Below are 22,584 nucleotides of genomic sequence, written 5' to 3'. Positions count from 1 at the left end.
GTGGGACCAGGGGAACCTCCCCTGGAAGAACCACCTGTACTGGCGTGGTCTTTGGCGGTGCGGCAGGAGGGGCATACCCCAGCAGTGGGACCTGGTCTGCCTGTGCCTGGAGCATTTGCCTTGCCAGTTCATCTGTCCGCTCGTGGTTCACAATTAGATCCCTCCTTAGGGCACTGGTTTCCTGTCTTGAGGCATGAACTTCAGCCCGTAACTCTCCCAGTAATCGGGCCAACTGGTCCATTTCAGAAGTTTCCATAGCGCCCAGGCAGAGATTCGAAGAGGCTTTGTATTCTGTTACGCTCACCTGGTCTCTGCGGAGGCATTGGGGCACGGTTGCAGCCCTGCCGGGGGTGAGGTTGCTCGGGTCTGACTTTGCCCTCTGCGCTTATGTGGTGACTGGTGGTAATAGGTGATGCTGCTCTGGATGGCTCCTGCATGGAGAATAGGGGGCTTGAGTATGCCAGCTTGTGCGCCTGATCCCCTTCTCCCAAACTGCGGTACCCATGGGATGCGCTGTCCCTGGAAAGCTCACCTGTTGATTAGTTTTGGCGAGCACTCTGCCCTGCTGCTTCTGGCAGGGGCGCTTGTATGATCTGGACCAAGTTCCTTCACTGGTCCCTTGCACGTGGTAGTCCAGTCCTGCTGCGACTAAGCCAATATACTTCAGGTAAGCGTTCCGGTTTGCCTTTGTCTTTCCTCATCTGTTTTTGTTGTATTGTAAAGTTTGTTGTCTTTTATTGCTGTCTGTTCTACTTTTGATGTTTACTCTTTTGCTTTCTTCCCTTGCAGGTGATGTGGCCGGCCTGGCAGAAGCTGCAGAGTGTCAGGATTCTAGGTTTAGGCACACGGAGAGGGAGAATCAGGGCGTGAACTACACTTCCCAGCAGGCAGTGGTCATCATGTAGTTCGAGGAAGTGTTCGCGCGTCTAATCAGGTGCACGATCAAGAGCCTTCTTAACTGCCAACCGCCCGACACCTGATGCAGATAATTAATGTACGGACGGCACGGGCGGCGGCAGCGTTTGCAGCGTTAGGAGGGAGCCGGCGGAGGACTGCTGACGGGAGTATTGAGGCGGAGCTCATTCTACTGAACCCGCGTGTCTGCGGGATTTTCCCGAGCCGCCGACGGTGAGCATGGGCAGCTGCTTTAGCAGGGTTATGTTGCCGGGTGCCTCGTTGCATTTGGCTGGCGTGCGTCGCAGCTCCTGATTCCCCGGACCGCGGCAGTGAGACCGTCAGACTGTTTGATCTCCTGCATCATTTTCACAAGTCCGGAGTGTCCCCTGAGGCCTCCGGACAATGAGATAAGTGGCATTATTTTATGTTTTACAATGTTTGATAGTAAGTGCATGGGAGACATGGAAACACACAGACTCTCTTGCCTTCATTTTTCCCTTCCTGTATGGGAGTGTTCTGAGTTACTGAACTGGGCCATAGTTTCATTATGAACAGAAGGTGCACAATCAGTCAAGGAGAGTTGGCTTGCACCCACTTTATGTTTTGCTATGTGTTGCTTACGCTTGCCCAGGAGGCCATGTGTGTTTGTTTTCTCATCTAAGGGAATATCCCCTTTGTTTTGTGCCATCACGCTTGCAATTCGTGTTTCAGTCCAATGCTAATGTTTTGTATATGTTATGTGCCAGAAATTAACCTACATGTGGCATGTGTTCTTTATGTGAACTAATAGAGCATACTAGGGCATTTAGGTCTACAGGAGGTCAGGAATAAGGCTTAGCCTTGTGTATAGGAGAGCAGGTCAACTGTTATGTTGCTCATGTGGTAACGTTGTGTAGGTAGATATATGTATGTTTTCTTCCCTTCCTTACCTTTGTCTTTCTATCCCCTTTCCCTAACTCCATCTTCCCCCCATTGGCTGCCACATGGTTACCTGTGTAAATACAATTCAGGTGCCTGTGCCAACCACGGTGGGAGGGTCAATCATTTCGGCTTCTGTGGTTCGGGAGAGGGGATTGATACCCCAACCCCTCAGTAGTCTTGACAGAATTATCTGCCCCCCATTGGGGATATTGAACCACCCAGGCCAAAATGGAAAACCCTCCCTCGTTAGCAGATGTGGTAAAAGTGTTACAGGAGATTCCGTTGGAGTTAGTACAGGTTAGACAGGAATCGGGTACGTTAAAAACTCAGGTGCAGGGGCTGGTAGCTCGAAAGACACCATTGGAGGAAGCCAGAACTTCTACTGGAATCCCGAAGGTTCCAGCACCCACGGTGATTGTCCAACCGTCTAGTAGTGTTCCATTGGCTGCACCTGAAAGGTTTTCAGGTGACCCTAGGAAGTTCATGATGTTTTTGACACAATGTAGATTGCATTTTCTATGTAAACCTACAGAGTTTAACACTATTCAGGCGAGGACCGCATTTGTCATTTCATATTTGACAGGAGATGCTGTAGCTTGGGCTATGCCTTTGGTGCAGAAGGATGATCCACTTTTGTACCATTGGGATAATTTTTTTGCGGAATCTGGCAGATTATTCGACCGCAGAGATGTTTCTTTAGCCCAGGATAAGGAACTATTGGCCTTAAAGAAAGGTACTCGGGACTTTGGTTTCCTATGTGACACACACAAAATAATAGATTAATTATTGAAACAGATTGGGCAGAAAATAAACAGACTGTGCTGTTTTATCAAGGATTAAGAGAGGAGTTGAAGGATGAGATGGCTCAGGTAGAACCACAACCCAGCACTTGCACAGCCATGATTGATTTAGCATTAAGGTAGGACCATCGGATGAATGAACGTAGAGGGGACAGGAAAAGACCAGAGGTGGTACCTTTTGTGAGATTGGATAAGGACAAGGGAAGTAGGTGTGGAGAGGGAGAGCTGATGCAAATCAGGGGGACGAGAGGTCCCTTGACGACGGCCGAGAAGGAGCAAAGAAAAGCTAACAATTTATGTTTGTACTGTGGGCAACCCGGACATTACATTTGAACCTGTCCAAACACCCCGAAGAAGGTAGCAGGTGGAGACAGGAACAAAGGTGAGACGGGAAAAGGTGTGGGCTGGCCTTAGGGGGGAACTCAGGTGTCAGGCCCAGTGGAAAGTAGGTTCCCCGCTTGGGTGGCAAATACCGCAAGAAAGGGTAATTCCAACTTGTATATCTTGGTGACATTATTTTTTGCTTGTACTAAGCAAGTGGTTTCAGCTATGGTGGACTCTGGGGCTACAGGAAATTTCATTGATATCAGTTTGGCTAAAAAATTGGAGTTACCTTTGAGAAAGAAAGCTCAGATGGAAGGGGTGCAGTCGGTAGATGGGTCTCCCTTCATTTCTGGACCTATTTGTCAGTAAACTCAGCCTATAAGGATGAGATGTGAGTCAGAGCATATGGAAGAAATTGTGTTAGATTTGATAGTCCCCCCGCAATTCGGATTTATTTTGGGTATGCCATGGCTAATTCAGCACAACCCTAGGATTGATTGGGTGACACATGAGGTGTGTTTTGAAGGCTCTGAGTGTAAGGGTCACATGGAAGAAGAATTGGGTCCCGCTTCTAGCGGATCAAACTCCGGTATGTCAAATAGTTGGAGCCATAGGACCGAGTGTTCCAGACCAGTATCAAGATTTTGTTAGTGTTTTTGATAAAGGAGGGGCAGAAAGGCTGCCTCCTCACCGGCCATATGATTGTGTTATTGAGTTGGAACCAGGGGCTAAATTGCCTTGTAGTAGAATCTATGCGTTGACCAAGACAGAGAATCAACATCTGAGAGAGTATTTGTATGATATGTTGAGGAAAGGTTTTATTAGACATTCTACTTCTCCAGTTTCCTCTCCGTTATTTTTTGTCCCAAAGAAAGAAGGGACACTCAGAACTTGCATTGATTACCGTGCTCTAAACAAGGTGACAGTAAAGAACAGGCATCCATTGCCATTAATCTCAGGTTTGTTGGATTAGGTGAAGAACGCAAACATTTATACCAAACCTGATTTGAGAGGGGCCTATCATTTCGGCTTCTGTGGTTCGGGAGAGGGGATTGATACCCCAACCCCTCAGTAGTCTTGACACGGAGCTTGAGGCGGGAGCCGGAGGGAATGAGGAACGAAGTTGCAGTGGTACAGTAGCTGGTAAGTTGTTAACTAGGGGGCACGTAGGAATTCAAATGCGGCGCGGCCCTAGGACGGATGTTCTAACCTTGTCTTTCTTCTTCACAGGGTCTGTGTTTGTGGATGCGGAGTGTGGTACTGCGGCATCGGGATCAAGATCACTGGATGTCAGGAGATGAGTCTGCAGATGAAGCGATGAAGCACCGGTTTCCTGGAAGTGAGTATGCAGGAGAACGCCTGGTTTCAATGGTAAGTAAACTGGTCCAAGCGGTGGTGAGCGTCACGTTCCACGTGAATGCACAGTAACGCGAAGCACCGGCCTTAAGGATGGAGCAGCTTATATAGCTGAGCTTCTGAAGCCACGCCCACCAGGTTCAGCGTGCCTGCCACACCCTGCCACACCTGATGAGTCAGCACATGAAGACCAGGCATAGGGAGCCACACCCGATGAGTCAGCACATGAGGATGTTCTCTGGAATAATGACTTTCAGCTCCTGGAAAGGTCTTGTAAAATAAAAGCACTCCTGCACTGAAATAAAGTAAAAGCACTCCCTGCGCTGAAATAAAGTGTTCCTGCTCACATCTCTATATGAGACTGGTGCCAAAGGCGCCAGGACTGAGTCCAGCCAGGGCCCCTGTGTTTATGGGTCCCAAAGGGACATAAGTGAGTATGTGACCCATTGCCCCATCCTAGATGGTGTGGTTTTTGTGTTATGGGGCCTGTGGCCATGACAAACTGTGGTATGTGTATGAGGAACACACTGTACTTATCATACAATGGCAACAAGATGTAATGTGTACAAATGAAATGAGGATGACTGTATGAGCTTTTTTCTCAACATTAAGTTTGTTAATTCAGCAATAATTATGTGTACTTAATTATATAACTAATAAATCAACATCGCTGGATATCGAGATATTTCAATCTTGATTGTCTTTGCTCAGATCAATATTGTATATTTGTTGCATATTTATATTTCCTCTTCAATCAACTAAAACAGTTTTCTGTTATGCATCTCAAACGATCACATGGACATGTGTCCATTTCAATCACCTATTCATGAAGATACACAATCAAGGCTCTGTATACGAAGACGGCAATATGAACATCGGCACATTAACAACCATGACATCTTTACAGTGGCGTCACGTCACAACGCCTGACGTGAATCACGTCATTTAAATGATGGCCATTTTAGATCCAAAGATCGTTTTCTGCAAGAACTACTTGCCGGCACTATTGCTTGTCGGCACTATTGGGGTAAATCTCAGGTAGTGATGTGCTCAAGCTTAACAATCTATAACTAGAATTCAAAATAAGAGAACCCATTTCATCCCTCTCTATAGATATTGAGAATATTGTGTCCCATTTTATTTACAGATATGCACTCGAAACGTATCCATTACATTGTCAGATTGACTTTGTCTTAGAGTCCTTTTTTAGCACGTCTTCACTCACCAGCGACATCTCACAGGTGAGATAATTTCCATGTTTAGGTTTTACCATACAAGTTAATGAACTTATCTGTACTATACCATATTAGATTCCTAGACAACCACCATATATGCTTCTCCTACAGGTTATACACAGTGAACTTGTAGCCAACAATCCTGAGTTCACTCCACATGCCCTTTAGCGGTGAGCTTTATTTTTCTGTTGACATGCTTACAGTAATTATAACTACACAACCAACGATTTATACCTAGTTTCTATTGAATTTCTTGCATATCTATAAACAGGTCCTGCTTATTGAAAAAAGGGATCTTCAGTGATCGATTTATACCACCCATGGAATGGTGTTCATGAGATATGCTTAACTAATTAATATTTAGATCTATTAAGATTTGCTATTCATAAAATATTGTGATTCTAAACACAAGAAAACTTTTTTTTTAAATATCTTCCTCATATTAGGTGGCGAGACAATTACAAAATACTAAGGACCCAAACTTGGAGAGTTTGAGACTGCAACATTGATGAATACTCTTCACTGCAAATTCTGCCAGGTGATTAAAAAACATAATATGAGCTCATCACACAAATTGTTCTTAAGATATTAGTAATCAAGATTTGTGAGTAATAGATTTCTGCTATATCCTTTTACTTTATAGATGATTCATGAAGTTTGAAGAGACACCTTAGCGCTAATTGCAAATTAGGCTCCTGACGAAGGGTTGATCCCAAAATGTATGGAGCCCCCTTTTTATGATTTGTTATGTATTGAATAAATAATTGTAAGAATATCTCTGTCATTGATATTGTTAACATACCTCTACTAACTCCCAATTTACTTCACTTTAACTGTTGACTGACCTTGGCCAATATTGATGGTGTGCACAGGATGGGAGTGTCTGACACATAAGGACACTTGGTTTATTTGTATAGTATAGCAGCAGTGTCTTTTGCCAGAGCTGAATTTATCTCCCCCGACTCCAGCCTAGTTCAACATTCTCCATAATCATAAACATTCTCCATAATCAGTAATTTAAATAGTTGTGTGTGAACCAGAGGTAAGAGTCTTAGATAAGGTCATGTGCCCAGAATCACCCAATTATGACATTGTGCTTATGTCAACATTTGAATTCAACTCTTATGGTTAAGAATTCTACCCCTATGCCTACAAACGCATGGGACACATAACACAAATTATTATTTTCTTGAGGACATATACTGTGTATTGCTATTATTGAGCCGAATGGACACTCAACAGACGGCAGACAGATTTTTGGGATCTTTGCTTTCATCTCTTTTTTTAGTGTTGTCTTTGTTTGCCACAGGCAGCTTTTTCATTTCTTGACATCCATGTAAACCTGTGAAGAAATATGCTACAATCTATATTGTGCTTGTGTTTAGATGATTACTGAGTGTTCAATCTAATTCAATTACTATAATAATTAAAATGTGACTGAGTGAGGCATCCATTTGCCCTCGCTGCCTGCCCACCGCCTTCGCTGAGAACAGACACTAGACATTTACTGTCAGACTGGACAGAAAACCTAGGTTAGAAATCTATGGAATAGCACTTTTAAGGTTTTCAGGGCCCATTTGACCCTCGGCTATCAAAGTTTTGAACATGCTTTTTGCCATTTGCTATATGTGCAATTAAGTTGGCTTGACGTTTGATAACGAAGAGGCAGATTTTTTCTGCAAGTGGTCCCCAGCATGAGCATCTTCAGCAGGTAAGTAACTCAGCAGAGATCATTCTGGTGGGAAAGAGAAATGTTTAACTATGGTTTCGATCTTCACTTTTTTTGGGGAGTGACCTACAGTTAAAAACTAGTGTAACATTTGGGGTTCATTATGCATAACTATGACCTTGAAACTACAGGTGAATGCGTTGGTTAACTATTGTTTTGCTGAACTTTGAGTACTAAGAACCGTGTTTCCTTTGCTCAGACTGAATCATAGAGCTATGATGGTTGTTGCCACCAACAATTACAGAAAAAACTACACAAATGCTCTTTATGCTGGCCTTCCTTAAGGACTTGTCACTGAATTACAAGTGCTAAATCATGCTATGCATTTAGTTTGCAGCCTTGGTAAATAAGACCGCCTCTCTCAGGCCAGAGAATCATTAAACTGGCTGAGCGTGACATCAAGAATCCAATTTGTTCACAGCACTATTAAAAAGCCCTGGGAGGTATCTCTGTAGATGTCCCTTTCTGTAAGGTACTGTAGACAAGGACAGGTCTGTACCACCTACTTCAAGCTAAAGGTCTATAAAAAAACTCCCACATTAAGGACTCCCAATGGGCAGCTGACATTTCCATTCCACAGGCATGATAGCAGTAGAGTTTTAGATGTCCTGCCTTAGACCGTCAGCCTGTGAAGACATTGCAATACAATAAATAAATGGAGACAAAAAGTAACCCCCTCGCCTGCTTACAGTTGGTGTTACCAACATTTGAAATGTAATCGGATATTCTGTATCCACCTTGACCCTGAATGATACCCCATTGTACTGTACCATATGCTAGTTGATCGTCCATTGTTAAAATGGAAATAAAAAGAGGGATCAACTGTATACTGTACTTGCAGTGATCCCCAACGCGTAGCTTGGGAGCAACATGTTGCTCGTGGCACACTAAATTGTTACTCGCCAGTTACTCTGGACCATGGTGTGGAGGCCTAGAAGGAGATGCAGACAGGGTGAGACCTCAGAAGCAGCATAGCCAGGACGGAGTCCTGGACTGTGCAAGAATGTTTGCCAGTGAGCATGCTCTGGTTCCAGTTGGCTTATTTTTGTACATGCAAGATTTGAGTTTGTTGCCACCATGTGAATTATTTTACAGTAAATGTTCGTCCTTATTATAGCAGTGTCATTGTTCAAACCCAAACGATGTGATGTTCCTTTAATGCACAACTTGCAGGTATTTAGATCGGACCGAGTGGTCTACTGACAATATATTCAGATAAGTGATCGTTCCTAATGTCCTTTTATATGAATTTAAATCTATCCATAAGATAGTAGGTACTTGACTGCAACTTTTACTAGGAGTGTGAATTGTATGGGTATCAGACCGAGGCACATAACCGGATGTATTAAATCTGGGCAAGGTGACTTGTGTTCCTTGGAGTGTGTTTCTGACCCTTTGATGCTTTTCTGATTTATCTATGTGGTACTGTTTATTTTGTTTTAGAACTCCATGGGATTGCTGGGTGCAGTTCTGATAGATTCCACAGCGCACATTGGAATTTGTAGAGAGTTTTTTCTTTTTTATAGATCGCACCTTTTTTCACAGGCTCTCATGATTTTCTCTGTACTTGCACACAAGTTATACATTAGGTTTAAGGAGTGCATAGTTATCTGGTTTTAGGATTTTCATGACTTTTGCATGGGTGACATGAGGTCGTTTTTTTATTAAGGGCACTATGGGCGTATCGAGTTTTTCATTTTGTTTATTATGTGTGTACTACCACATTTCTTTACTGAATAATTTTTTGAATGCGTTCTTTTCTTTCGCCTTTTCACCTGTCTACCTGGTCTGTGGTATGGATCACACGCAGAGGTTATCTCCTTTCTCCAGAATATTAGAGGATTTTCCTTTACTTTTCTCCAGTTTGGGTGACTACTATGGACAATGTGAAGTCTAACTGGCGATTTAAGGTAGACTTTGAGGTAGTTAAAATTGTATTGTATTTATCTTTGGCGATGTGACTTTACTAGAAATGCTGATTTATTAAGGATACAATGAAAAACATTTTTTAAACATGATAATAATTGGATGTCTCTCTATTATTTTTTGCTCTAGGTATTTGAAGGGTTTTCCTTGATAATGGAACACAAAGCCCAAAACATGTGGGAGTTTTTCTACCAGCTTGATACCCTCATTTCTGTTTGAAATAACTTTATTTACATACCAATTGCCTAACTACCTATCAAGAACTGGAGTTCTATGAATGTGACAAAGACTCTTTCTCCTAATGACCTGTTTGTGATAAGCAGGAGAACTGTCTGGAGTGCTTTATTGATATCGAGATTGTATTTTTTGTTGATGTTTGTCAATGATTTATGTGGCAGTAGGATCCAAATAATGTATAAAGCTTTGACCTTATACTAAGACAGTAGGTATGTCTGCTCTTTTCTTTTATGTATACAAATATCCTGTCTAATTGAAGATTGGTTCAGAATATTTTTTGACAACATTACTTGAGAGTTGTTGAACACTAGGTTCACAAATATTGAGTGAGTGCTGGGAGTGCTCTGGGCTGCTTTAGTCCAGACATTAGTATTGCAATCTTCAGATACTTTTCCCAGCTGAAAAATGTATTAATGAGCAACATAATTGAACCATGTTTGTATCCTGGAAAATATGTTCATATTCTGTTCCTTTGTACAGCTAGTAGGAGCATAATGGACAAATAAGTGGCATGCATACTTAACCTTCCTTTATTAAATAATTTGCATGTTCTAGTTTTTGTACAAGTAAGGTTTGTGTTTGATGCCACCATGCATTACATTTATCAGAAATATTACTTTTAGTGCCATCTATATTTATTATTACTATGTCCTAGTGGAAAAAGTGTCATCATTTGATACTCTGCCCATCTGGCACATGGATAACATTTTTCACATGCCACATTTTTCATAACTAATTTGTGCTATATGCAAATCCAATTAAGTTACTGTTAATAAGTTTAAATTAACAAGCCAATGAATTAATACAAGTACCTATTTAACACCGCCACACCCCTCTATGAAGTGGCTGTCATATGCTCATTATTTTGACCAATGCTTACCACTATGTTTTGTGTAAAAATTAGTTTGGGCAGAGAAAAGAGGCTCTAAATCCTTCAGAAATATATTATTTTTATTCCTAACCACTCTTTCAGCAAGGTAACAGGCTTCAGGTGCTTTGAAATGCACTATTTGCCATTAAATGCCAAAATAATACTTTGGAGTTAACCTTCAAAGCTCTTGTGAAGTGATCTTTAAAGCCTACCATGTCATTACCAGTAATACTCAATCAATAATTATTGAATCATATTTCTTCATTACATTTGCAACATTTAAAAACATTTATCATATTTCATAAAATTCATATAGTTCAAGTCCAAAATAAAAAAGCAGATTTAACGTATTCAAAAAGCTATATATGAAAACCTGATCATTACAATATATATATATAAAAGTAAAAATGTGTTTGTTTGTGGGTTTGTGGATTGGCGAAACGTAGGCGTTTGGGAGGTGAAGGTGTATGAGAGTCAAAAGGCGAAGGAGTATGGCCGGTGAATGCGAGCTGTGTGGGAGGCAAATGGACCTGAGCGGCAAAAGGGAAGGAAGGTAGCATTCCAGAAGTTTCCAAATTGTTGATATATAAAGTGGTGCATGCAAGCGAGGCGTATTGGAGGCGAATGAACCTGAGAGGCAGAGGTGAAGGCACGTGGAATTCCAGAAGTTTCCAAATTGTTGATATATAAAGTGGTGCACAGGCATTTCCGTTACTCTCTTACGAATAGTGCTAGCTGGCCAATGTAATGTAAATGTTCACTGGGAAGGGAACAGGAGAAGATGTATTCATCCCCCGTATTCCACTCATTGCGACCGATATGCCATTCAGTTTCAAGCGCCTACAGTTCCCGGTCAGGCTGGAATTTGGTATCACAATCAACAAGGCACAGGGCTAGTCAATCAAGTGCACTGGTATCAACTTGGAATATTCATGTTTCTCCCACGTGCACTTATATGTCATATGTTCTAGAGTGGGTTTTCTGAATCAGTTGTATATCTTTGCTCCAACTGGAAGAAAAATAAATGTTTGTTTATAAACAAGCCTTACAATGAACATGCACTTTGTTAATATTAAACTTTAGGTCCATAGTTGTTGGCACCGTCGGCATCATGTCACCCATCATGCTGCTCAGGAGTCTCAATGTTTTTCCCGCGTACATTAATACGCTTCAGAATGAGTTTTGAAGAAGAAAAAAGAATGGTGTACTCTTTATAAGAAAACATTTTTTAAATATTAAATAATCAAAAAATGTAGTGAAATTTTCTTTTCACCTTTCTTATGGAGCCTTTCTGAAAAGCATAATGCTACCTTAAGGTATTTCTAAAAAACAGTACCTATGGGAGAATGAAATCTCAGGCAACGCCTGGTATATCAGCTAGTTAATTATATAAAACATAGCTTGCATGCATATCCACGCTTATGCAAAACAAACAACGATAAATTAACAGAAGATAAACCAATTCTTCATTGACTCCCATTTTGCAGGCACACTTTGTGCTTTCTCCTGCACATCTTCATTTATTGGGTACATTTAAACATACAATCAGCATTAGAATCCTCCATTCTGGGGATCTTATTTCTAAGACTTCTCCTTGCCCTCCTATATGTGTACGTAAGTCTGCATATAAAGCAAAAGAGGGCAGCTTATGTATATTATGGACATCTAACTCTCCCCATCGGACAAGCTCTTGTTTTAAGAGATATTTTGAGTTAACTTAATGTTACAAATTTAGTTATATCCCAACCCCTCCCCTATCCAAATGGACAGTGCCCTATAACCCCAAATACCACAAGTATTTTTGTTCACCAGGGGAGGCTGCAATCACATTTACACTGAAATTCACTTTATGATTAGCAGAAAATCACAGATGTCCTGTTAAAAAATAAGTTCAAAATCTTAACTGGCCCAACACCTTCAAAATGAACACCCCCAATTCAGCTCATAAGGTGCTACTAGGTTTACCTGGCAGGAGACCTGCTATTTGACACAGGAAGTTATTTTACAACCCCTCCAGGAACTGACAGTTCGAACCACCCAGATTTCTCTGCCATAAGAAATCATGAAACAGACCTTTGCCTTATATACCTCCAGGCACTTGTCCAATCTGAATGCCCAAAGCATGAAATAAAATTGTAAAAAGCTCTTTAATCCTTAATGATGCCTTTTCAGCTGTCTTCTTAAAATGATGACCCAAGCACTGTTATTTGAGAAGAGTAGGCCCAAATAAAAATGAGACTACCTCCTCATATCAACATTCATTTAAAAACTAGCTACACGGTTTCACCCTTTCTCCGAACACCATCATTTTTGTTTTTATGATATTTAATTTCAGTTTAGTCATTTGTGTAAAGCAGGCCCTGTTGGCGACCTGCCGGGGTTAAGTCCAAAATATCTGGGTCATCGGCATAAAGAAGCATGCTATAAAAAGGTACCCTTCATAGAGGGTAGATTCACTTTCCTAAGAGAAGTAGAGCCAAAGTCTGAAATAAATAAATTGGGGACAAATTATATCCCTGCTGTCCACCTTTATTGGTGGGGAAAAACAAAGTATAATTCCCCGATCTTGTATATCGGGCAGTTGCTAAGATGTCTGCGTATCACAGTTGGATAACATTTAACAAACCATTAGGGACCCCAATAAAATGTAAATTACGCCACAATATTTCTATCAATCAAAAAAAATGCTTTCTCCAAATTTGTAAAAAGCCACAAATAATCTCCCTCCCTCCCTTAACCTTAACATATTTCTTCATGATCATAATGGTGCTCAGAGTGAAGCAGTGGTCCACTGTACTAAGCCCTCCCCTGCTGCTGAGGTTTTAAGATATTGTTGGGGACGCTGTTTGCTGATGGCTCTGTTCCGGATGCTTTCAACCAAAAACTCAATCTGACACTTTCCTTTGTGGCCTCTGAACTGTTTTAAATGTTTTAAGAGAATATCTTAATTTTTAGGAATTAGGAATTCTTTCCAATGCCTCTTTGTCATTGCGTAGGCCTCACCAATCAGCCTCTCTGGCTGTAGGACATTTTCTTTGTGATGTCTACCCCTGGCCATTGGAATATTAACTGAAGAGGATCGTGATCACTCTCTGTTAAATCAGAAATGCAAACATTCATAACATTCCTGAAGAAAACACAGTCCACGCTACAGTAATCAATGACTGAGCTGGTCTCGTATGCTTAGGAACGAATCATTTGCCACTAAAGATCCTGGAAAATCCCCAGGCAGGATCCCAAAGTACACCTGAAAATCAGTGCTCCATTTGCAACCAATTTTACTGTCCAAACACATGCACTACATTTCTAATATTTAGCTCAAGAACGTACAGCCGCTGGTGAAGTTTATATAGTCCTACGATATATATATTTTCTTTTTAACATTTTCTTTTTTATTTTTTTTATAAAGGCACTAAATCCCTGAGCTTGGTTTCTAAGCACAGATCCGGGATTCAAACCGTTGTTGCTCTGCGCGGTCTTGCTTCCAAGACCAGCATATTACCCTTGTACTATCCTCCGTCCGCTTGAACAACTTGACTGGTCCCATCCATCTAAAAATGTCCTCTCAACTTCCTCATACTTTCCTCTAAGCAACCACTTAATGTCAAATGAAGTTTAAGGCCTTGCAATTTTCCTTTAATAGAATTGCACGTGGTGTAGATAAATATTAAGTACAGTAAATAAAAATGTTCTATTAGCAGTCTTATATTTATTACATTTCTAAATTGTATTGCAATAATCTTTCCGCCAACTAAGCGCCAATAAGTTACGTCGAAAAATAGATGTTGCTCACCATTTCATTTGACATGCAAATCTTTCTCATCACACACACAAGTTTGGGGACCCCTGCTGTACTGTATATTGAATGGAAAGAATCAACTGTGACCAATACCCTATCATACAGTGGGTGTAGTACAGTACAGCTGTCCGGCAGCAACACACGTGCATCTTCTGTAAAGGACAGTGGTCGAAGTGTATGAAAAGAAGTAGTGGAACTATGTTCCTTGCTGGTCTCCCTGACCGCCACAAACCCCATCGCCACGCCCCTCCCAGGCACACTACACGCCCACGAAGAAATGTGCTTGCTGTTTAAGTGAACGCTCAATGCAAGTTTAAACTGCTTTGTAAACTTCTTTTTTTTCTTTTTTTTCTTGGCATTTTAAATTTTACAAACAATAAATGTAAACCCCCCGATAGACACCCCCCTTTACCCTTTCTCTCCTTCCCTCCCACCCCTACTGGCAAATCATAATGTCCCCCAAGAGTCAAGGTCGATGCAATACCTAAAATGTGCAGCGTATGTGGGCAGAGTGCGATGTTGGAATCGCTTGTAAGAATTGCCATAAAATTTCCCATTCTTTTGTAAAAGCTTGCTGCGCACCGTGATTTGTGTATGTCAACCATTCTAAAGCATTAAAGTTCCATAACTTCATGAACCAATCATGTAAATGTGGTGGATCCTTGTCTTTTCAATGTTGGACAATCACCACCAATGCTGCCACCCTTAGTATGATCTGTGAATTGCGTTTATGTTTTGGCCATTCTCTCTCTTCTGGGGAACCAATTCCCATCAGTTATTATCAAAATTCCGGGGTCTGATGCCATCCCTGAACATATTTCAAATTGCCTTCTTGGACCACGTCTTGTAGCAGGCGATAAAGGTTCGATATAAGAGATTTCTCTCCTGGATTTGAAATCATAAATTTCTCAAATGCAGTTAACGGTCGGAGGACTGCGGCTTTATTCGGGGCAGCCAGTAGCCAGTGCCGAACCTGAAAGTATTGATATCTTTCCAATTCCGTTAGCCCCAACTCCCTTTTACATTGTTCAAACTGAATGAAGTCCGAGCCCTGAAACATATCTCTGATCTTATTACATTTTGTCTATTTCCATTTCGTAAAGGATACCTTTTCAATGCCTGGTTTGAACTACACGTTGTTAAATATTGGTGAAAAAGGGGAGATATAAGTAGTAATCTGGTAATGCTTAACCGCCCTATCCAATATATTTTAAACCAAATTAGTTATTTGACTAGTATGCATGTTCAATGGACGATCGTGTTTGGGAAGCCACAGAAGTTCTGCAATTTGCAGACCACAAATTGCCTTTTCCATTTTGGCCCATATTTTTTGGGTCATTGAGGCTACCCATTCTTTCAGCACCCGTAAGTGTGCCGCCTAATAGTATTTTACAAAGTTGGGAAGTCCCAGGCTCCCCATAAGTGAAGGAGTCATTCATAATTTCATGGCTACACCTGGGGTTTTATTGTTCCAAATAAAATTTTGAGATCAAACTTTCCCAAAAAAAAAATTGCGGTAAGGGTATAGGGAGAGCCTGAAAGAAATATAGTACGTTGGGAGTATTGAAATCTTTACAGCGTTTATCCGAACCAGCCAGGTGATCATTAGTGAGCCCCACCGCGACAGTAAGCTTTGTATTTCTAAAAGGATAGGGGCAAAATTTACTTTATACATAGATTGCAGCAATTTGGTTAGGTTCACGCCTAATAATCTAATATTATCTGTAGCCCATGCAAATTTCGTGTTTACTGGGTTACTTGCAAGATAAATTCATTATTTCAGATTTTGTATAGTTTATTTTTCAGACCCGCCACCTTGCTAAATTCTTCGAGTGTCCGTGTGACCTCCTTAAGTGATTCAACCGGGTTTGTCACTGTGACCAACATATCATCAGCATATGCAATAATCATATGTTTTTCTGACCCAAACGGTATCCCTTGTATTAGATATGACTGTCGGATTTTAATTAGATGGGGTTCTAAGTAGATTGCATACAAGAGAGGGGACAACGAGCATTCCTGCTTTGTTCCATGACATAACATGATTGAATTGGATATCTGACCATTTATTGGTAACCTAATCTTGGGGTAGACCCAAGATTAGGTTAGCAAGATTCATTTATGAAAATGATTCAAGTGAACTATATACATATAGTTCACTTGAATCATTTTCATAAATTTGGGGCTGCATCCCATTGCCTCTAAGGTTTGAAATACAAACGACCACTCACCCTATCAGTCGCTTTCTCTGCGTCCACTGATAAGAAGAGCGCTAGTTGTCTTTTCTTGCTAATTTTTTCAAATGAATGGAAATCCTTCTAATGTGACCATGCGTTTGCCGATGCTTAATAAACCCAGATTGATCAGGGTGAATTAAGGACAGTAAGATGTCTATTAGTCTGTTAGCCAAGATTTGTGTATACATTTTCGCGTCCAAATTGATCAGGGCGATAAGACGGTATAATCCACATGCTGTGGGATCTTTATTAGGTTTAGGAAAGAGAATCATTTTAGCATCCTCCATTGGCGGGGTTATATGGCCTATTTCTGTAAATGAGTTATATAATTTGGTCTGTCCTGGGGTGATAATTTCAATATATGTTTTATAGAACAGCGCTGTGTATCCATCCGGACTGGAGGCCTTATTCGTGGGAAGATTTCGGATGACGTGCAAAGCTTAATCAGTTGTTATCTTGTGTTCTAATCATTCACGTACCTGGGCTGTGATACCCGGATGCGTGACTGAACACAACATTTTCTTTTGGGCTGCTGCATCAGGGCTGTCTGATCGATAAAGTGTGGAGTTAAATTCTACAAATTGTGTCAGTATCTGAGCGGTTGTCGTAACTAGCTCCCCATACTTGTCTTTTACCCCTATAATCGTTTGCGAAGCTTGAGTTTGCCTTAGCTGTCTAGCCAACAAGCGGTCCACTTCATTTGCTTGTATATAATACTTTGGCTTTTCGTATAATAGAGCTTTTTCTGCTTTAGATGTTAGCATAAGATGTAGCCTCCCCTTTACATTTCTATATGCCTTTTTAATCGCCAGGCCCCCATCCGTCTCCATTTTTTTCATAATTTCCTTCAGTTCCATTTCCAGTTCGGACTTGATGGCCATCCGTTGTTTAAGTCTAGCGGCCCCAACTGAGATTAGCTCCCCACGAAACGTAGCCTTAAAAGCATCCTATAATGTGTCTATCGCTATCGTCCCAGTATCATTCAGCTCAAAGAATTCCAAGATTTTTCCCCCCAATTCCTCCCTCATAACCTGATCCCGAAAAAGTGCTGAGGGGCAGACCCATGACCATATTGCTGGGGGTGTCCTAGGAAGGAGAAGCACCAGCTCCAGCGGAGCATGATCCGATAATGTAATCGGGAGTGCTTCCAATTTTGAATTATAACCCAGCAACGAGGCATAGGACCAAATATAATCCATTTGTGGGAACGATTTATGGACATGAGAGTTATGTGTGTATCCTTTCTCTGACCCTTTCAGTGTTACCCATACATCGGAGGTCGCCAACTGCTCAATTCTATTACGTAGCCCTTGCGGAGGAGGAGCCGTGTGTATTGAGTTCTCAAGCTTTTGTGCGGGTCCGAAGCCAGATTGAAATCCCCGAATTTCAACCATTCCCCTACCATAAATGTTTCCACCTTCATTAGTGTTTGCTTGAGAAAAATATCCTGGCCTGTATTTGGTGCATAAATTGACACCAGGGTTATTTTAATTGCTTCTATTTCAGCAACAATAAAGAGGAACCGGCCTTCCCTATCTGCCTTGGTGGTGACTATTTTGATATGTGTCCCCCTCCTGATTGCAATTAGAACACCTGCCACTTTCTTCTGCGCATTTGCCTGTACAATAGTAGGATAGTGTTGTATATGCAGACATGATTTATCTTGTTGTTTGATATGGGTTTCTTGCCAAACTAAAACATCAGGCCGATGCCGAGTTAGAAACCCATCTATTCTTTTGAGTTTGACTGAGGTATTTAGCCCCTGAACATTATTGGAAATAACTTGAATGCGTAACATTTTTAATCTGTTTACAACCAATGCCCCCTTCCATGAACTTGTACCATACATATATCGCCTGAAGCAGCTAAGGTTTTTCCACTCCCTTCTCCCCAAACATTGTCCCACCCCCTAACATTTCCAACCCTTAGCCCCCTATTCCCTTGCCACCCCCCTCCTCCACCCTGCTGTGACCCTTTGTACCTAGAGTACCTCTGACCATCACCCCTCCATCGTGGGCCACCACTTCCACCAGGGTTCCCCTTAGGGTATCCGAAAACCCTCTTCACCTCCACTCCACAGATTCAAAGTTGGAATGTCCCATCCCTTGCCTTCAGATACGCAAAATATATGGCAGCACATTCAAAGAGCTCCCTTAGTTATTTTTCAGTTGCAGTCACTTCTTGTACATATGCTGCAGACCTTCAAGATGAGGGCTCCACTGAGTCCAGTTAAGTCATTTAGTACGCCAGGCTGCTGTCACGACCCACATCCAGAAACCCCCTTGGCAAGCCATGGGCCAGGGGAGGTCTTGGCTCGGGTCGCCAACAAATTGATGCATCCTTTGCCTAGGCCCTCTTTGGCACCAGGCTCATACTTGATAAAGACTTGTGTTTAGGGAACTAATTTTTTTTCAAGTGCCAGCCAACATGGAGGCATCCACATAGCTTGGCTCCTTGGAACCAAGCTATGCGGTATAGTGTTTTGGGTATGGTAGCTAGGAACTACTTTACCTGGACTACTTTCTTGAAGTTATTTAAACCACACCCTACTTGGATAACACGCTTCGCGTAACTTTGCAATCTTGCAACGTGACGCTCATCGTGTTCAGCTGTACCCGCGAACCTCGGAAGAACAGCATCTGTAAGGAGACAAAAGAACATTGTTACCAGCAGCAGCTTACCTGTAATCTTCATCGTTAGCTGCCCAAAGCTCCAGCAAACAGCTTCCTAGAATCAGCGCTTCTCCCGGACCGACGGATCTGCAAAAAAAGGAAGAAACAAGATATTAGAAACTTTACAACATAACGAATTGTGCCGAAAAGCTTACCTCGCAAGTCGCCCCTCAACCAGCATCGCCTCGGGATTTCGCACACCGGGTGAGCACCGCGATCTATGGGAAAGAAAAGACAACAGGTTAGCAAAGGCAAGGCATCATAGCGCTGTGCATAGCGCCTACTTACCGCATCATAGCGCTCTTTATACGCCATCATTTACCGGCGAGACCCAATTCAGCCAATGCATCACACTGGACTTCCTAAGGAAGGAAGGACTTTCTAAGGAAGAGAAAGAGACATTTATTAAACCAAGAAAGGCATGCAAGAATAACAATATACAACAGCAATAAGACCTACCTGAAGGACTCAAAGCGGGCCGGCATCAGTGAAGTAACTAGATTGCATTCGCCCACAAAGGACAACGCGACCCTGCCAAGAAGGGAGGACGGAGAGCACACCTGAACTAACAACAAGGTGAGGAGAGGCCCAGAGGGGCTGTGGGCATACAGGGTGGTGGGGGGCTGCTTACCCCAGTTGCCCAGTCCTGAACATTGCCCACCTGTATTCCTTTTTATTTTTTTTTTTTATTATTAAGTTTATTGAATTTTATAGAAAACATACAAGCAACAAACTTATCAGCATTGTAATCGTAGAACTCATTGCATAGAATCCACACCCCATATCCATCCCCAACCTTCACAGAATCTAAAAAGCAAAACAGGCCAACTTATTATCACATGTCATCCAAAAACCCACCCCACATATCATCAAACAATTTCAACTTTTTGTTCCTGCGAAGGATAACCTTCTCAATTCTGGCCACTTGCCTCAAGTCCTCCACCCATTCTGAACAGGTCGGTCTCTCATCACATTTCCATTTTCTCAAAACAATTTTTTTCGCAGAATTTGTAGCCCTAAAAAACCAGCATTTCTGTGGATAAGGGAGATCTTCCACATTATCATCCTCACCCAAGATGATAGTGTTATAATCAAAATCCTCTGGCAGTAATAGAACCTCATTAATCTTTTCAGTGACACTCCTCCAAAATGTCCTCAGTTCATAACAGTCCCAGATCAAGTGTTCAAAGGAGCCGACATCATGCTTACACCTCCAACAGGACTCTGAGTCAATCATCCCTCTCGCATAAAGTCTCTGGGGAGTCCAAAACACTCTATTAAGAATTTTTATTTGGTGGCATTGTTCTCCAAGATTAATGGATGTCAGAGTTACGTTTTTACAAAGAAACCTCCACCTCTCCACAGTCATATCAGAGCCAAGGACCTCAGACCACTTAGTTAACAACCCCTCTGCTGGCGTGTACTGTTGGCTCAGATTTCTATATACTTTGGACGCCATACCACCTAATGTCTTATATTCAGGTAGCCATAACTGCCAACCACCGCCATCAACAGTTCTCTGGTTCCGCAGCAAACCTCTCAATTTTCTGTATTCACCCACTGTACAGTCTCTGAGATCTTTAATTTGTGAAAGTCTTCTATAGCTGATCCATTTGCCGTCTTCCATCAGATCACTCAACCATAGTACACTACTCAGGAGCCAGTCAACCACAATAGCGGCCTCCCATTCAGCAAAATACCTGGATTCAACCAGATAGGGATGTAATCATTATCACATACCTTACGCTTACTTTTCTTCCATAGTTCCCTCCAACAAGTTCTCAGGAATCTTGTCGGCGGAAATGAGCGATAACCAGATCCATCCACCGTGGACAGTATGGCCCTAGGCGGCAACGGAGAAGAACTACTTGATTCCGCCAGCGTCCAAACATCCTCCGAATCTTCAATAAATGGAACCAGATGCCTGGCTCCAAAGGCCAAATGATAATTCTCAAAGTCAGGAACCCCCAAACCTCCACAGTCTTGGGGCAGCTGCAATTTCCACAAGCTGAGGCGTGGCTGTTTGTTCTCCCAGAGAAAAGACTGGATTAAACTCTCAATTTTCCGCCAATGGCCCTTCTTTACGTCCAGGGGAAGCACACTGAGCACATAGTTGATTCGCGGTGTTGATGTCATTTTGATGGCATTCACTCTCCCCCAGAGACTCAATTTAAGTGCATTCCATCTCTTCAGGTCCACCTCCAAAGATTGAATCACATGTGTAATATTGACATCCATTATTTTCGAGACATCATTCGTTAGCCAAATCCCAAGGTATCTCATCTTATTCGGACACCACTTAAAGGGAAAACCCTGCATCTTCAAAACAGTGCAAGTGGTTGATACCGGCAGCGCTTCCGACTTGGTCCAATTGATCTTGTATCCAGAAACCTTGTTGAACACATCGATCAACTCCATCAGCACAGGAATGGAGCTCTCCACATTCTGAACCACCACCAGCATGTCATCCGCATACAACCAAACTTTCTGGGAGGCTGCACCAAAGCGTACGCCCTCAATTCTATCCTCTTCTCTTATCCTCACAGCCAGCAATTCCATGGCGATCACAAACAGAATTGGCGACAGTGGACAGCCTTGCCTCGTCCCTCTCCCAAGTTCAAAAATGCCCGAGTCCATGCCATTAGTCCGAACACAAGCAGTCGGCCGGGAATACAGCAGTCTTATCCATCCGATCATGGTATCTCCAAAACCAAAGCCTTTCAATGTACTTAAAAGATATGTCCATTCAATACGGTCGAAAGCTTTCTCACCTGTATTCCAGGCAGAACTTTCCCGCTGGTTACACCTGGGAACCGCAGAGAAGAATACCAGAGTCCCTACGGCTGGGTGGCGTCCCCATGGATACCAGGTGAGCGTAACAGAACGCGAAGCATGCCAAACCAATCCACTTGGGCACCATGGAGACATAAGAATTGGAGCTATTGGCCTAATTGTTAGGAGAACTTTGTGCCAAGGTTCATTCGGCCCGACAAGAGACTAACGCTCACCGGAGAGACTCATTAGTGACCAAAGAGCGCACTGAAGAAATTAGCAGGCAATGCTTACAATCACAAGCAGGACAGACGCCTCTAGCTGGAAACAACCCAACAATGCAAAATCCTACCATGCCATCCACTACCTCTACTCCGGTACAAATCATGTTACCCGGAACAGTTCCTTTGGCACCACCGGAGAGGTTTGCAGGTGATCCACGGAAATACACAGCTTTCATGAATCAGTGTCGCCTTCACTTTCTTTGCAGGCCTGGAGCATTCCCAAATGACCAAGCTCGGGAAGCCTTTGTTTTATCATACCTGAGTGGTAGCGCAGCAGATTGGTCAGTACCATTGGTAACCCATGATGATCCTTTATTACATGACTTTGGGGATTTCAGAGGGAAATGGAAAATCTTTTTGCTCGCCATCCCCGAGAGCAAGCAGTGGACAATGAACTCCTTTCCCTCCGACAGGGGAATTAGGACTTGTTAACGTATATTGCCATTTTCAACAGATTGGTTGCTGAAGCTAGGTGGCCTGAAAATAAAAGAACCACGTTGTTTCACTGGGGCTTACGAGGCGAA

General features: G+C 42.3%; 1 protein-coding gene across 7 annotated transcripts in view; it reads left to right on the top strand.

The window, feature by feature from the left end:
- LOC138580901 (gastrula zinc finger protein XlCGF57.1-like) overlaps window positions 1-22,584 on the top strand; it is a 314,301-nt gene that overhangs the window by 90,886 nt on the left and 200,831 nt on the right. For 2 of the 7 annotated variants that reach the window (XR_011304369.1, XR_011304372.1), the window contains 3 exons: window positions 5,980-6,071; window positions 9,073-9,184; window positions 9,318-9,628. The exons of 1 other annotated variant lie outside the window; for it this stretch is intronic. The gene's annotated coding sequence lies outside the window, so the exon portion shown is untranslated. Of the gene's footprint in view, window positions 1-5,979; window positions 6,072-6,176; window positions 6,253-9,072; window positions 9,185-9,317; window positions 9,629-22,584 lie in introns of those variants that run through there. 4 more of the 7 variants (XR_011304366.1, XR_011304371.1, XR_011304370.1 and 1 more) reach the window with 3 other exon arrangements.

Source organism: Ambystoma mexicanum, chromosome 3p, assembly GCF_040938575.1.
Source record: "Ambystoma mexicanum isolate Mex_15411 chromosome 3p, UKY_AmexF1_1, whole genome shotgun sequence".
NCBI lineage: Eukaryota > Metazoa > Chordata > Amphibia > Caudata > Ambystomatidae > Ambystoma > Ambystoma mexicanum.
Note: the sequence above shows the minus strand (reverse complement) of the source record. Positions and strands in the feature narration are given on the sequence as shown.